The sequence below is a fragment of the Spinacia oleracea genome, chromosome 6, assembly GCF_020520425.1.
Source record: "Spinacia oleracea cultivar Varoflay chromosome 6, BTI_SOV_V1, whole genome shotgun sequence".
NCBI lineage: Eukaryota > Viridiplantae > Streptophyta > Magnoliopsida > Caryophyllales > Amaranthaceae > Spinacia > Spinacia oleracea.
Window position 1 is genome coordinate 27,259,965 of NC_079492.1, and position 17,227 is coordinate 27,277,191.

Genomic DNA, 17,227 nt, shown 5'->3' on the forward strand with positions numbered 1-17,227 from the left:
GGATTTTAATCTTCGCACGAATCCCAATAGAATTAGGATTTCCGGCATACGCATCGCACAAGCCGTGCACCCGCGCAGGCCTTGCGGCCCACGACAAGCGCACAGCCCATGTGCGGTGCTGCGTGCGCGCGCGCGCCCTTGGCTGGGCCTGGCCTTGCGCTGGGCCTGGTCGAGGCGTGCGTTGCGTGCGGCTCGCTGGGCGATGGCCTGGCTTCGTGCTGGGCCTTCGTCTAGCGGGCCTCGTCCGATGCTAATTCGTACGATACGCTTCCGATTAAATTCCCGATTCCGGAATTCATTTCCGATACGAACAACATTTAATATTTCCGATTTCGGAATTAATTTCCGTTTCGAACAAATATTTAATATTTTCGTTTCCGGAATTATTTTCCGATTCCGATAATATTTCCGATTCTGACAATATTTCCGTTTCCGGCAATATTTCCGATTCCGGCAATATTTCCATTTCCGATAATATTTTCCGATACGTACCATGTTTCCGTTTCCGGCAACATCTACGACTTGGATAATATTTATATTTCCGATACGATCCATATTTCCGTTTCCGGCAATATCATCGTTTCCGGAGTATTCATTTCTTGCCTGTGACGATCTCAGCTCCCACTGAAACCAAGATCCTTCGATTCCGAATATCCATAGATGGAGTATTTAATGCCATCAAATACTTGATCCGTTTACGTACTATTTGTGTGACCCTACGGGTTCAGTCAAGAGTAAGCTGTGGATTAATATCATTAATTCCACTTGAACTGAAGCGGCCTCTAGCTAGGCATTCAGCTCACTTTATCTCACTGAATTATTAACTCGTTAATTAATACTGAACCGCATTTATTAGACTTAACATAGAATGCATACTTGGACCAAGGGCATTATTTCCTTCAGTCTCCCACTTGTCCTTAGGGACAAGTGTGCATTTCCTAATTCCTTTGTCGCTCGATGCTTGCTCTTGAACATAAGGTAAGAGTTGTCATCCTTATTATGTCCAGAGGTGTTTCTCGGTTTCAGAGTTCAACTGATCAAATAAACAGATAATCATAGCCTATGATTCATCCGAGCACGGCCATGCATTTCACAGTTTCTAGCTCTCCGAGTGGCCTTGTACAACTTTTAAGCATCTCATCCCGATTTATGGGAGGACAATCCCAATCTTGCGATCTTGAGATTAGACTTCGTTTGATAGGTGATTACCTGAGCGTTGCCTTTATAGCCTCCTTTTACGGTGCGACGGTTGGTCAACGTCAAAGCAACCAGTTCTCAAAAAAGTAATCTCAAATCACTCAGGTATTGAGGATTTAGTGTCTAATAATTTTAATGAAATTTACTTATGACAGATTCTCATCTCTTACAGTAAAGTTTCATAGGTCTTGTCCGATACTAGTCTTCCCAAAGTAAGTATCTATGCAAATGATTATGACATTGCCATGTCCACATAGTTCAAGAAACAGAACTACTAGTCATCTTGCATTCTAATCGTCTAACGTTTTCTATGCGTCCAACTTTATAGAAAACTCCGACTAGGGACCATTTTCAACCTTTGACATTCAAGTTCACTTGATAGACATTTCTTAGTCACAGGACTGGTCCTGAGAGTCTATCTTGAATATATCGTCAAATTGAAGGGACTCATCATTTAATAAACCACAAATTAAATGGAAAAATGAATTCTTTTCATTTATTGTGAATGATTAACCAATAATGTTTTACAAAGATTTAAACTCTAAAACTTTAAAACATTAAACAGAGACATCAAAGCCATTCTCCAATATGCTTGATTCCCATAGCTGCAGTGTGCGAGTTGTGCTTCGCCTGCGGCAGAGGTTTAGTTAATGGATCTGATATGTTGTCATCAGTACCAATTTTGCTTATCTCGACTTCTTTTCTTTCAACGAACTCTCGTAGAAGGTGAAATCTACGAAGTACATGCTTGACTCTCTGGTGGTGTCTAGGCTCCTTTGCCTGTGCAATAGCTCCGTTATTGTCACAATACAGGGCTATTGGTCCTTTAATGGAGGGGACTACACCAAGTTCACCTATGAACTTCCTTAGCCATATAGCTTCTTTTGCTGCTTCATGTGCAGCAATGTACTCCGCTTCAGTTGTAGAATCCGCAATGGTGCTTTGCTTAGCACTTTTCCAGCTTACTGCTCCTCCGTTGAGGCAGAAGACAAACCCAGACTGTGATCTGAAATCATCTTTGTCGGTTTGGAAACTTGCGTCCGTATAGCCTTTAACAATTAATTCATCATCTCCACCATAGACCAGGAAGTCATCTTTGTGCCTTTTCAGGTACTTCAGAATGTTCTTGGCAGCAGTCCAATGCGCCTCTCCTGGGTCTGACTGGTATCTGCTTGTAGCACTGAGTGCGTACGCAACATCCGGGCGTGTACATATCATAGCATACATTATTGAACCAATCAATGATGCATATGGAATCCCATTCATTCGTCTACGCTCATCAAGTGTTTTTGGGCACTGAGTCTTGCTTAGAGTCATTCCATGAGACATGGGTAGGTAGCCTCGTTTGGAGTCCGCCATCTTGAACCTATCAAGCACCTTATTGATATAAGTGCTTTGACTAAGTCCAATCATCCTTTTAGATCTATCTCTGTAAATCTTGATGCCCAATATGTACTGTGCTTCTCCTAGATCCTTCATCGAAAAACATTTCCCAAGCCAAATCTTGACAGAGTTCAACATAGGAATGTCATTTCCGATAAGTAATATGTCGTTGACATATAATACTAGGAAAGCAATTTTGCTCCCACTGACCTTCTTGTATACACAAGATTCGTCTGCGTTCTTGATGAAACCAAAGTCACTGACTGCTTCATCAAAACGTATATTCCAGCTCCTGGATGCCTGCTTCAATCCGTAGATTGACTTCTTTAGCTTGCATACCTTTTTAGCATTCTTTGGATCCTCAAAACCTTCAGGCTGTGTCATAAACACAGTTTCTGTTAAAACGCCGTTTAAGAAAGCAGTTTTGACATCCATCTGCCATATTTCGTAATCGTAATATGCAGCGATTGCTAACATTATCCGAATAGACTTTAGCATTGCAACTGGTGAAAAGGTTTCATCGTAATCCACACCGTGGACTTGCCTGTAACCTTTTGCAACCAATCTAGCTTTGAAAACTTCAAGTTTCCCATCCTTGTCCTTTTTCAGTTTGAAAACCCATTTGCTTCCAATGGCTTGGTAGCCATCTGGCAAATCGACCAAATCCCATACTTGGTTTTCAGACATGGAGTCTAATTCAGATTGCATGGCTTCTTGCCATTGCTTGGAGCTAGGGCTCGTCATAGCTTGTTTGTAAGTCGCAGGTTCATCACTTTCAAGTAATAGAACGTCATAGCTCTCGTTTGTCAAAATACCTAAGTACCTTTCCGGTTGAGATCTATATCTTTGCGATCTACGCGGGGTAACATTTCTAGATTGACCATGATTCTCACCAGATTCTTCTAAAGATCTCTGAGTTTCATCTTGAATGTCATCTTGAGCATTCTCTAGAGTTTGTTGTTCGACTCGAATTTCTTCGAGGTCTACTTTTCTCCCACTTGTCATTTTGGAAATGTGATCTTTCTCCAAAAAGACACCATCTCGAGCAACAAATACCTTGTTCTCAGATGTATTGTAGAAGTAATACCCCTTTGTTTCCTTTGGATAGCCCACAAGGATACATTTGTCAGATTTTGGATGAAGTTTGTCTGAAATTAATCGTTTGACGTATACTTCACATCCCCAAATCTTAAGAAAAGACACATTTGGAGGCTTTCCAAACCATAATTCGTATGGAGTCTTTTCGACAGCTTTAGACGGAGCTCTATTTATAGTGAGTGCAGCTGTATTTAGTGCATGTCCCCAAAATTCTAATGGAAGTTCGGCCTGACCCATCATTGACCTGACCATGTCTAGCAAGGTTCTGTTCCTCCGTTCCGACACACCGTTCCATTGTGGTGTTCCTGGAGGAGTCAATTCTGATAGAATTCCACATTCTTTCAGATGGTCATCAAATTCATAGCTCAGATATTCACCGCCTCTATCAGACCGCAGTGCCTTAATCTTCTTGCCTAATTGATTCTCTACTTCACTCTGAAATTCCTTGAATTTGTCAAAGGATTCAGACTTATGCTTCATTAGGTAGACATAACCATACCTACTGAAGTCATCAGTGAAAGTGATAAAGTAGCTGAAACCACCTCTAGCATTTGTACTCATTGGTCCACATACATCTGTATGGATTAAACCCAATAGTTCATTTGCTCTTTCTCCAACTTTAGAGAAAGGTTGCTTTGTCATTTTGCCAAGTAAACATGATTCGCATTTACCATAATCCTCTAAGTCAAATGGTTCTAGAATTCCTTCCTTTTGAAGTCTTTCTAAGCGTTTCAAGTTTATATGGCCTAATCGACAATGCCACAGATAGGTGAGATCTGAATCATCCTTTTTGGCCTTTTTGGTATTTATGTTATATACTTGTTTGTCGTGATCTAATAAATAAATTCCATTGACTAATCTAGCAGATCCATAAAACATCTCTTTAAAATAAAACGAACAACTATTGTCTTTTATTAAAAAGGAAAATCCCTTAGCATCTAAGCAAGAAACTGAAATGATGTTTTTAGTAAGACTTGGAACATGGAAACAATCTTCCAGTTCCAAAACTAGCCCGGAGGGCAACGACAAATAGTAAGTTCCTACAGCTAATGCAGCAATCCGTGCTCCATTTCCCACTCGTAGGTCGACTTCACCCTTGCTTAACTTTCTACTTCTTCTTAGTCCCTGTGGATTGGAACATAAGTGTGAGCCACAACCTGTATCTAATACCCAAGAAGTTGAATTAGCAAGTATACAGTCTATAACGAAAATACCTGAAGATGGAACGACTGTTCCGTTCTTCTGATCTTCCTTTAGCTTCAAGCAATCTCTCTTCCAATGCCCCTTCTTCTTGCAGTAGAAGTATTCGGATTCAGAAGTGGGTTGACTGACCTTCCTCTTTACAGATTTGGCGCCAGTTTGCTTAGTTGGGATGGCCTTGTTGCCACCTTTCTTAGCATTCCTCTTCTTTCCAGATTTCTTGAACTTGCCCCCACGCACCATAAGCACATCCTACTTATCACTTTTGAGCGTCTTTTCAGCGGTCTTCAGCATACCGTGAAGCTCAGTGAGCGTTTTGTCCAGACTATTCATACTGTAGTTCAGTTTGAACTGATCATACCCGCTATGAAGAGAATGGAGGATGGTGTCTATAGCCATTTCCTGAGAAAATTGCTGATCCAGCCGACTCATATTCTCAATGAGTCCAATCATTTTGAGAACATGTGGACTTACGGGCTCGCCTTTCTTAAGCTTGGTCTCAAGAATTTGCCTATGAGTCTCGAATCTTTCGACTCGAGCCAGATCTTGGAACATGTTCTTCAACTCACTGATGATTGTGAAAGCATCTGAGTTGATGAACGTTTTCTGCAGATCCGCACTCATGGTGGCGAGCATTAGACATTTCACATCCTTGTTGGCATCAATCCAACGATTGAGGGCTGCCTGAGTGACCCCGTCGCCTGCGGCTTCGGGCATCGCCTCATCTAGGACATACTCCTTTTCTTCCTGCATAAGAACTATTTGCAAGTTCCTGTGCCAGTCAAGGAAGTTTTTCCCGTTCAACTTCTCCTTTTCGAGAATTGATCGAATGTTGAATGAATTGTTGTTTGCCATATTAAAAAACTACAATTGAAAAGAATAAACAAATAAATAACCATTCACAGTTTCTCTTAATAAACTTAAATTCTAGCATACATGCATAATTCAATGTTTATTAAGCATTTTATTCAAGTTATGTGTTCCGGCAGGTGTGAATAAAATGATTCCAAGATCCTAAAATCATTGAAGAACTAAGCACAGTTTGTCGACTTAATTCTAAAACATCTTAGGTAAGCAAAAGCCTTTTGCTAATAGTCTAGAAACTATTCTTGGTTGATAGGTACGTCTAAGAACTTATTAGGTAAACCTATCGATTTTGCCACGACATAAAAGGACTCCTTACTTATATCGTTGAGTTTCACCAAAACTAACATGTACTCACAATTATTCGTGTACCTTGCCCCTTTAGGACCAATAAGTAACACCTCGCTGAGCGAAAACTATTACTAGATTGATGTAAAGGATATCCAAGCAAGTGTATATTTTGGCATGGCACCTTTTAACTCAATTTTTAAGTTTGGAACTTAAGGCTCTTACTATGTTGGTTAGATTTTAAGTGAACTAAAATCCTTAATCATGCAACATAATCAAGCTTTTTGATCTCATACATTTTAAGACATATTTAAAAGCAATAAATAACTTAAAACATGCATAAGATAAATGTGATCTAGTATGGCCCGACTTCATCTTGAAGCTTTGACTTCAAAGTCCGTCTTGAAAATCTCCGTGGGAGGCACCATTTTCTTCAAATAGGATAAGCTATAACTAATTACAACTATTTGATGGTACGCAGACCATTTTTGAATTGAAAAATAACTTTGGTACTTTAGACCAATTACATTCAAATTAATGGTACGCAGACCATATTTTCTATCCTATTTGGGCCATACTAGTCACTTCATAACCTGCAAAACAGTACATATAAAATATATACCATTCACCCATTCATTATCATGAATGGCCCACATAGCTGGTTAGTAAAACACATTATGCATCACGTAAACATTTGCAGCAATTAATCAAGGGCACCAATAATCTACCAATTATTCAGTCCTTATTAATTCTAATCAAGTTGTTTTAACCTTAAGGATTTGTAGACCTAATCAAGAGTTCATGACTAAAAGGGCTCCCACTTAAACCAATAAATTCATATGCTTTACTAATTTTAAACATAAAAATTTATTTCTAGTCTAACCGGAAACATACAAATTTAATTAAAATTTAAAGCTCATATAAATTTATAATTGAATCCAAAAAGTTTAATTTAATTTCAGTCGTATTTAAATTAATTCATGATTTTAATTTTAGTAAAATAATTAGAATAAATAAAATTTATTATAATTACAATATTCAAAATTAAAATCCAAGAAAATAATTTAAATTATTAATTTTAAAATTAATTAAAATTACGTAAACTGAAAAATTTCAAATTAAACATTCAAAACGATCTAATCGCAACGCAAACACCCTACGCATTGCACGCCCATGGGCCGCACGCACACAGCCATCGCTGGCCATGTGCGCGCAGCCCATGCGCTCGTCGCATAGCTGCTGCATCTTCCATCACAAGCCATCGCACGCTATGGTGCTCGCTGCGCGCGCGCCAGCGCTCGACGCACGCGAGCCATCGCTCGCTGTGCGCGCGAGCCATTGCTCGCTGTGCGCGCGAGCCATCGCTCGCTGTGCGCGCGAGCCATCGCTCGCTGTGCGCGCGATCTATCGCTGGGCGCAGCGCTCGTGGCACGCGAGCTTCCGCTCGCTGCGCGCGAGGCAGTGCGCGTTGTGGCGCAGCTCGCTTGCTGCCCACACGCGACTGCCATGGCTTGCCTTTCGCCCATGCCCATTCGTCCATAGCTCGTGGCCCACGACACAAGGCAGGGCTGCTGTCTTGTGCTCGTGCACCATGCCTTGCTCATTGCATTCGTGCCGCACGGGCGACGAGCTCCCTTGCTCGTCGTCGCATGCCCGCACTATACAACACCCCTTAAGGGTAACACGAAGCGTCCATTGCTTTGTGCGTGCAAGTTATATGAACGAATCGCATAAAAATTAAAATTTATATTTAAAATTAATGACAAATTAATAAATAATATTAATTTCATAATTTTAGGGCGAAAAATCGAAAATTTATTATCCAATTGATTTCCGATTATTATGGATTCAAGTCTAGGTCATAAAAATTTAAAATTTATCATAAATTTACAATTTTTATGGTGGTTTTTAATCATAGGTTTCTAATTAAATTATAATTAATTATGAAAATCAAATTAATTCTAAATTATTCTAATTTTCAACAAATTAATCATAATTACAAATTAGATTGCATAATTAACAAGGCTAGGCATTCAAACTTGTTAAACATATACAGTAGGTCAATCAAAAATTCAAGATTTATCAACAAGAATCGCAAATATTTAATTTAACATCTTAAATTTACGAAATTTTGCATTCGAAAAACTAAAACCTTCGAAAAGTCATAGTTAGGCTTCGAATTTGAGAATTCTGGGTTCGGCAGAAAAAGACTATTTTTGTCAAAATTTTAGAATGCCTTTTACATGCGGAATTGACACAAAAATCACTCGATTTGGATGAGTAACGAAGAAACTGCCGAAAAACTGCGTACGTATAATTAAATAAACGCAATTTGCAATTAATTAACAATTACGAAAATTAATCACCCCTTTTAATTCTTGCAAATTTGTAATATTTAACCATGTTCATGCAATTTAGATTATGAAAATAATAAGAGGCTCGTGATACCACTGTTAGGTTATGATACATATGACAATTCATAAATCATGCGGAAACAACCATTAAGCCAGGAATACATATTATTTACACATAATCATATAGCATAATTTAGATGCATACTCTTTGTTGCGTGCCTTCCCTAGCTGCGCCCGAACCGAACAAGAACAAGTCTTTTAGGACTCCAAGTGTCGTCCCTCCGTAGATAGTCCACAGCACGTCCGGATCCGCCTTAAGATTGACCAACTAGAATCGCCCTTAAGGTACTATTATTTTCGGCTAAAATGGGCAAGAGTTATGGCTGATTTTTCTGCTTAAAAATCCTAGTTTTGAATACTTGAAAACTTATGTATAAATAATGACCCCTAGGCCTTTATTTATAGAGGTATGGAAAAGGAATTGTAATCCTACTAGGATGTGGATTTGTTAATTAGAACTTTATTAGGACTCTAAATAACAAAGCAATTCTAATAAGATTAGGATTTTAATCTTCGCACGAATCCCAATAGAATTAGGATTTCCGGCATACGCATCGCACAAGCCGTGCACCCGCGCAGGCCTTGCGGCCCACGACAAGCGCACAGCCCATGTGCGGTGCTGCGTGCGCGCGCGCGCCCTTGGCTGGGCCTGGCCTTGCGCTGGGCCTGGTCGAGGCGTGCGTTGCGTGCGGCTCGCTGGGCGATGGCCTGGCTTCGTGCTGGGCCTTCGTCTAGCGGGCCTCGTCCGATGCTAATTCGTACGATACGCTTCCGATTAAATTCCCGATTCCGGAATTCATTTCCGATACGAACAACATTTAATATTTCCGATTCCGGAATTAATTTCCGTTTCGAACAAATATTTAATATTTCCGTTTCCGGAATTATTTTCCGATTCCGATAATATTTCCGATTCTGACAATATTTCCGTTTCCGGCAATATTTCCGATTCCGGCAATATTTCCATTTCCGATACGTACCATGTTTCCGTTTCCGGCAACATCTACGACTTGGATAATATTTATATTTCCGATACGATCCATATTTCCGTTTCCGGCAATATCATCGTTTCCGGAGTATTCATTTCTTGCCTGTGACGATCTCAGCTCCCACTGAAACCAAGATCCGTCGATTCCGAATATCCATAGATGGAGTATTTAATGCCATCAAATACTTGATCCGTTTACGTACTATTTGTGTGACCCTACGGGTTCAGTCAAGAGTAAGCTGTGGATTAATATCATTAATTCTACTTGAACTGAAGCGGCCTCTAGCTAGGCATTCAGCTCACTTGATCTCACTGAATTATTAACTCGTTAATTAATACTGAACCGCATTTATTAGACTTAACATAGAATGCATACTTGGACCAAGGGCATTATTTCCTTCAAAAGTGACAGTTATAGGCAACGAAAAGATAATTTGTTGCCCAAAGATATCAACTTATGGACAACGAAAATGCCAGTCGTTGCACAAAGTCACCAACATATGGCAACGACTGTGAATCTCGTCGCACATTTGTTTACACTTTAGACGACAAATATGAATCTCGTTGCCCAATATAAACTTTGGGCAACGACTTGCACGCATCGCCCAAAATTCTTTTTGTGCAACAACATATTACTTCGTCGCCCAAATATAGCAAGAGCGTCGAGCCTATAGCAACGACCTTAGACGTGGATAAAATCGTCGCCCCAAACTACAGGCGACGAATATCTAGGTTTGGGCGACGACTTTTTCCGTTGCCCAAAACTGTTTTTCTTGTAGTGTATATTCAGTAAATACTCTAATAATCCCTCCGTATTTAAATAGGAGTCAGTATGCCTGGAAACGGGTATTAAGGAAGAATAGTTGAATGAAATAAAATAATAAAGCACGTGGGTTGGGGTAAATATTTTAATCATGTAAAAGAAGTGGGGACCATTAAATTTTGGAGGGGTGGGGGGGTTTGGGGGTTGGGGGGTTTCTGAAATTAATTGTTTAATGTGGTGGTGGGTCATATAGTAAATTAGATATACTCTGTAATCCCCTGTAAATTTATAAATTTTATTAATATATTTAAACGTATGATTATTTATATTTAAATAGAATTTACGAATTGTAGTAACAAATATATAATTAATGTATATTTATTTCATTTAATTAAATTCTAAATATTTTAACGATTTATGCAATCAAAAATAATTTTAGAATTCTATTTTGAAAAGAATTTGAATTACGAAAACACGTTTGAATTTGGGAAACAATCCTAATAGGTTTTGGATTAAAACATTAAAACTCAATTCTAATCCTAGCCCAAATTGGTAAAGCCCAAAATAAATTAAACCATAATTCCCTGTTCTTGTTTCAACTTCACGTGAAAACAAGACTCTCAAACCCTTTTTCTTGCTTCAACATTCACGTAAAAGAAATCCTCCCTCTCTCTTCTCAATTCCGCCGAACACCAACCACCACCATCTGTCACTGCGTTGCCACCGTCGGCCAACCACCTCCCGATAACCGGTGCTGCTCCCCTTCGTCGTCCGGTACTCCCTCTCCTTCTCTCCCCTCGTGTTTCTTTCTTTCGCTTTCGTTTTTTTCTCCTCCTTAATAGTTGGTTTTGTTTTCTTGCACAACCACCCCAGCCGCAACGCTGCCGCCCAGTTCCTCCACGGAGCCGCCCTGCCGCCGACGAGCCTCACCCTTCTTTCTCCCTCTCGTTCGTCCCTTCTCTTTTCTTCCCTTTTCTTGCTGCTTGGATTTCTCCTTCCGCAAGCAACCAGCGCAGCCACCACCCACATGTGCCACCAGCTGTGGTGTCCAGACTTCGTTGCCACGCCTCTCTGCCTGTTGTCGTCGCCCCTTGTCCGCCGACCAGCTCTTCTCTCTTCTTTATTTGGTTATTTCTTAAATCCTAAGATAATTAAATGTTTTGATTATGTGTTATTAATTTAATTTATGTTTTATTGAATTAAATGTATAGTTTTTATAATTCAATTATGAATTTTAGATTTATATGTTTTACATAATTGAATTATTAAATTTCAGATTACATATTTTGATTGAAACAAGAATTTGAATTATTTAAGGCACGAATTTTAAGTTTTAATGGTTTTAAATCATGGTAGAATGATTAGGAATTGTTAAAACTATTATTTTTATGTTTTAACCATGATTGGTTTTGGTAAAGCTTTAAACGATTTTATGTTGCTGAAAATTTTAAAAGGGATGTTTTATTGGAGTTTAGAAAGATTTGGGATCATTAGTGTAATAATTATTATGATAAAAGGTTACGTAGTTAAATTTCGATATTGGAGAAGGTTCTAAATATGTTTAGGATGTATTTAGAATACTTTCTTGTTGGTGTAAATTATTAGAAGTTAATTAGGAATCTGATAAGGGAAAAACTAGGTCGTTGCTAGTATTACACCTAAATCACTTTAAATTCCTAAACTAGCCACTAGAAATAACTAGAGTGGCAAGCAAGGGCCAATATCCACAGAGAATTGCGAGTTATGAAGGAAATATGTCCTTCACCCAAGGTGCATTTAGTCTAATACCAAGGTTAAGATTAATTACGAACAATTAATTCAGTGAGATCAAGTGATCGGAACAGCTAGTTGGAGCAATGCTTCCGATCAGTGAGTTCTAATGAATATTAAGCTCACAACTTACTCTTTACTGAACCTATAAGGTCAAACCAATAGCATGTAATATATCACCGCATTAAATGAATCGTAAATTCATTTAATAGCTTTTCGGGAATTAGTTTTGGAAAACGTATTATACGATACGACCTTGCATCGGAATCGTATATCGTATCGCGAATATTTGCAAGCTGGGCGAAACGAATAAATCGTATCGTATGACGGTGATTCGTCGTATACTGAACGATAAATAATATCCGTAAGGTATTAGTCGCGAATACGAAGGGCATCGGAGCTGCCGGCCCGTCGAGCCAAGCACGCAAGCGTGCAAGGCCCAACGAGCCAGCGAGTTCGCGAGCAAAGGCGAGCAAGCCAGCCCGCGTGTGGCACGAGCACGCAACAGCAGCTTAGAAGCATAGCAGCGACAAGCGAGCAGGCCCGTGGCCTAGCTGCTCGGCTGCGCGCGCTGTGGGCTTCGGCCTGCAACGTGTGGCTGGGCGTTGGGCTGTGCGACGTCCGTGTGTGATGTGGTCGGTCAAGGCCATTTGGTCTTTGGCCGGTTACATCATTTAATACAATTAGGTTATTGTATTTTTACACACATCACAGTACACACAGTTTTCCAACCCTAAACCTAATTCAGAAATTACGTTCTTCAGTTTTCTCTCTCTGTGAAAGCTGTTCTTCCCAAAAGCAAAAACTATTGATTGATTGTCTAAGCTACGGTTATCTAGACGGATCTGACCGTGTTGGTGAACAAAGTAGAGGAACGACAAGTGGAGTTCTAAGTTCGTGTTCGTTGACAGATTACTAGGGAAAATACGCTTCGAATGTATGTTTGCTTAATCTGTGCTTTATACATGTTTTCTGGCTTTGGGGATTGTTTCCGCACATGTTATTATGTTTAACTGTATTCCCCTACAAGTTTCGTAGCTAGAAATGCTAATATAATCTAGTTTGAGATGGGGTTGGTTGTTGAAAAGGAGAATTCAAACTAAACGATTAGAACGATAAACAAGGATTAAAAACACCAGGGGATTGGGGTTGACCAAGGGGTACATGCAATAGGGGATTAACTAGACTTACAAAGACAAATTGAAAAGGGGAATAAATATTTAATACTCTCAGGACAATGAATCATGCTTCCGCATCAAGCAACAAACAAATGTAGGATACTTAGGAGTCTTTGGAAAAGCTCCGTACTTAGAAGCCTTTGGAAGAGCTTCAAGAAGACTTTAGAAGTGCTTCAAGAGAATCCTAATACTCAAAGGACTTGAGTAATGTCTTTATAGACACTAACGTTTGATGTTCAATACCTAGGTAAATCGTATAAGGAATAGAATTCAACCAAGATAGATACATAGGTGTCTTGAGGAATGAAAACTATGAAGACTTTGGAAAGTGCTTCAAGAACATACGACTTACAGGTTAGCTACGACGAAATAAAAATTCCCAAATATGGTTTGAGGCCATCAAAAACATAAGTATGGTTCGAGGCCATACAAAATGTTTTGAGGCCATTTCATCCAAAGTATCTTCATCTTAAAGAATCAAATCTATGATATGGTTGATTTGCATAAAGGGTTCACTCCCATAGGTTGCAAACATGTTTTCAAAACATACAAAGATGATATTGTATACACATACAAAAGAGAAGCTAGATTGGTGGTTAAAGATTGTAAACAACTTCATGGCACTGATAATGTTGAAATCTTTTTCACCAAGTCGGAATGCTTGAACTATTTTGGATAAATCTAGCAATCATTGCATATGGTAATATGGCAATTGGAAAATGAAACACCTTACTCAATTGGACTTGTACAAAGGAATTATGTACATCACACAATGTAAAAGTTTTGGATGCTAGATAAAAGAGCAAGCTTAAGAAATCTATTCGTAGATTAAAGCATGCAAGTGGGAATTGGAACATATTTTTCAACAAGGCTATTGAGCAATCATGGCTCTATAAAAATATAGATCATCTTGTAGATGAGGAGTTTAGTGGGAGCTAAGTCAAGTTTATTGGTTCTATATATGAGATACATATCTCTCTATTGAAAATGACATTCAAATTCTAAATGGTTAGATTTGAAAGTATTTGTCAATATTAGAACCATGGCGAAACTTAGAACATACTGGATTAAAGATCTATTGGATAGGATCTAAAGTGTTGTTTGGATTATGTAAAAGTAATTACTAAATCAAACACAATTGAGAGACTCAAAGGAGACTCCCAACCCATATGAGTAAGTCTAAGTAAAGAATTCTTTAACTAAGTATAAATCTAGGCTGTTATCACTAAAGTTAAAAGGAAGGACCTTGAAGAGGTGCCTTCACCTTATATCACATGGAAATGCCAAGATTTTAGCAAGATTCAATATCCCTTGAAACTGAATAAAGCTAAAAGTTACATGGATAGATTTAAAATGCGAATGGTTTTTGCATTACAATCAATCATGTATGATATGATATATAGATCGCCAAGATAACTCGTGAACATTGGATCGTAACGAGTTTATACCAATCTTTATTGATCTAGATCAAGGATCATTAGAATAATATCAATAACATCCAATACATTTGGACATGTAGGATGAGGACTTGATAAGAGGAAGTGAAGATGAACTAAAGTTTTGATGCTACATGCATTTTCCTAAGCAAAAGTTGAATCTTGTTGTTAGGCAAACCACAAACATACACGGGCAATTAGGCGTCATGGTTAAAAGGTGGTTACATAGGTTCTAAACCATATGTGATGCATGGGAAACTGAATCAATGATTAGTTTCCAAGTTCTCAGTTGAAAGATGTATCTCCCACATCTCTGTGAACTGGTTGGAGCATTCCAAAAGGAAAGCATCATTTGAAATTCTACATAATTGAAATGAATTCATTGTTGCCTAAGAAGCAATAAAAGGGAATTGTTTTTAGTGGGAGTTCTTCAATGAACTCAGGTTGATCACAAGTCTGCTATCTGGATAATTCTCTATTTTGAATATGAGAATCATTCTAACAGCAATGAAAGACTAGATCATTCTATAAACATATTCAAAGATCTTTTCATCTTACATCGAAAGGCTTTCGATCGAAAGGACGCTAAGAGTAGCAAAGTATGATAAACTAAATCTCTACATTGAATGAGACTGATGAGCGACATTTATGTCGCTCTTATCTTAGGATTTTAGTTCATTTTATTAGCATTTTATTACTATTTTCGCTTAGTTTTATCGTTTTTAGTTCGTTTGTTGCGTTTTTGCATTAATCGTATCATTCTGTTGTCTTGAGTATATTCTATCCGTTTTCGCTCTAAATATGTCTTTTGTGCTCAATTTTATAGCGTGGGGTCATTGGGAGTGTTAACATGCTAAATAATGTGATTTTTGGCTTGGACGATGATTTAAATGGCTTTACGATTTGCGAAAATGTCAAACGAATTAAATACGTGATTTTCCGATTCAATAATGCGTTTTCTGATTTTAATAATGTGCTATACGATTTTCTAGCGTGCTAGACGATTTTAGAATATATTTTACAATTTTATTGATATGCTATACGATTTTGTTCAATGTGCAGCGACGAAGCATGGCATGAGCATATGAGCAGCCAGCAATACACGCCATAGCATGGCACAGCAATACAAGCAGCAACAGTCGTAGCAGCACAATCGCAGCGACAGCAGGAGAGCAGCGCGCAGCAAGAAGCTACAGCAGTGCGAGCGCACAGCCTTTCCTGTGCGGGCGCACACAGCTGTGCAGGCGCACAGCCCCTCATGTGCGGGCGCACGAAATGCCAAAAACGGATCAGGAACTCTTTGCTGCTTGGTGCGGACGCATGCCTTTCCTGTGCGGTCGCACGGTACCTGTGCGGGCGCACGCACCCTCTTGTGCGGTCATACAGCTGCGCGTGGAGTATATATTCGCGAAATCGCAGCATTTTGCGCAGGCTTAGTTTTTACGCAATTTCCATTTTCTTAGGATTAGAATTAGAATTCTAGAGAGAGAAATAGTTTAGGGCTTAGATTAGAGATTAGGATTAAGGATTCTTAGCCTCAAATTCTTGATTCTAAATTCAATTCAATCATCTTTAATTTTCAGATTTCTTTTCTATTTCTTTTGAGCTTTGTTCTTCATTTTGTTCTTCAAGTTTGATGTTAATTCTTCAATTCAAGGTATAATTTTACTTTTCTTTTGGATTTGTTCTTTAATTCTTTAATTGCTTCACTAATTTTGTTTATGCTTTGATTTCATGCTTGAATTCTAGAATTAGTTTGTTATTTTGAATTTCATTGATTTTTCCCCAATTTTTGTGGTTTTAATTTTCTGAATTTTATTGTTTCAATTAGCTTCATTAGTTCAATTAGTTTCATTATTAGGATTAATATTAGTTTAATATTGATGTTAATCATGCTAATTGAGTAGTTTAGTCTAGAGGTTAGGGATGAAGCTTTGGCATTGAATTTGGGGGATTTTAGGGAAAACTAATGATTGATGTTGTGATTAAATGTGATTTAGTGATAGGATTTCCATGACTAATTGAGTAGTAGTCGCGAATGCTATTTGATTGGATTAGATTGGAATGTATGATTGGGTTTGGCAAGACATTGTGAGCCTAATTCGTGCAAGTGAATGATAGTTCCTATTATATGCAAGCTTATCTAGTTTAGGAATATGCGAAAGCTTTCCATAGGCTAGGTTGCTTCGCGTGCTCCATCCGAGAGGTGGCGAGCACGTCATTAGTTTTCAATCCCCTATTTGCTATGTCGTTGCATATTCATGAATGTCTTGACCTCGTTATTTCTTTGATTCGATTCCCATTGCCGATTCCTGAAATCTCTAGAATTTCTTTATTCGTTTGCATTTCTAGCTTAGATTAGATTAATTCAAAAACTCAAATTCCATTCGAACTAGCTTGTGAACGCATAGATTGAATAGTCAAACATATCCATTCCTATGGGACGATCCCTATGTTTGCCGCTATAGCCAATATAGCCGGTTAGTTAGGTGTTTTATAAATTTTGTTTGATTTGGTGTATTTCTATTCAACGACGGAAAAACGCTCTATCAAAATGGCATCGTTGCCGGGGAATGGCATCATTGTTTGATTTTTCATTCTAGTTCTCTAGACTAGTTCATTTTTCATTTTCTTTTTTTTGAAAACCA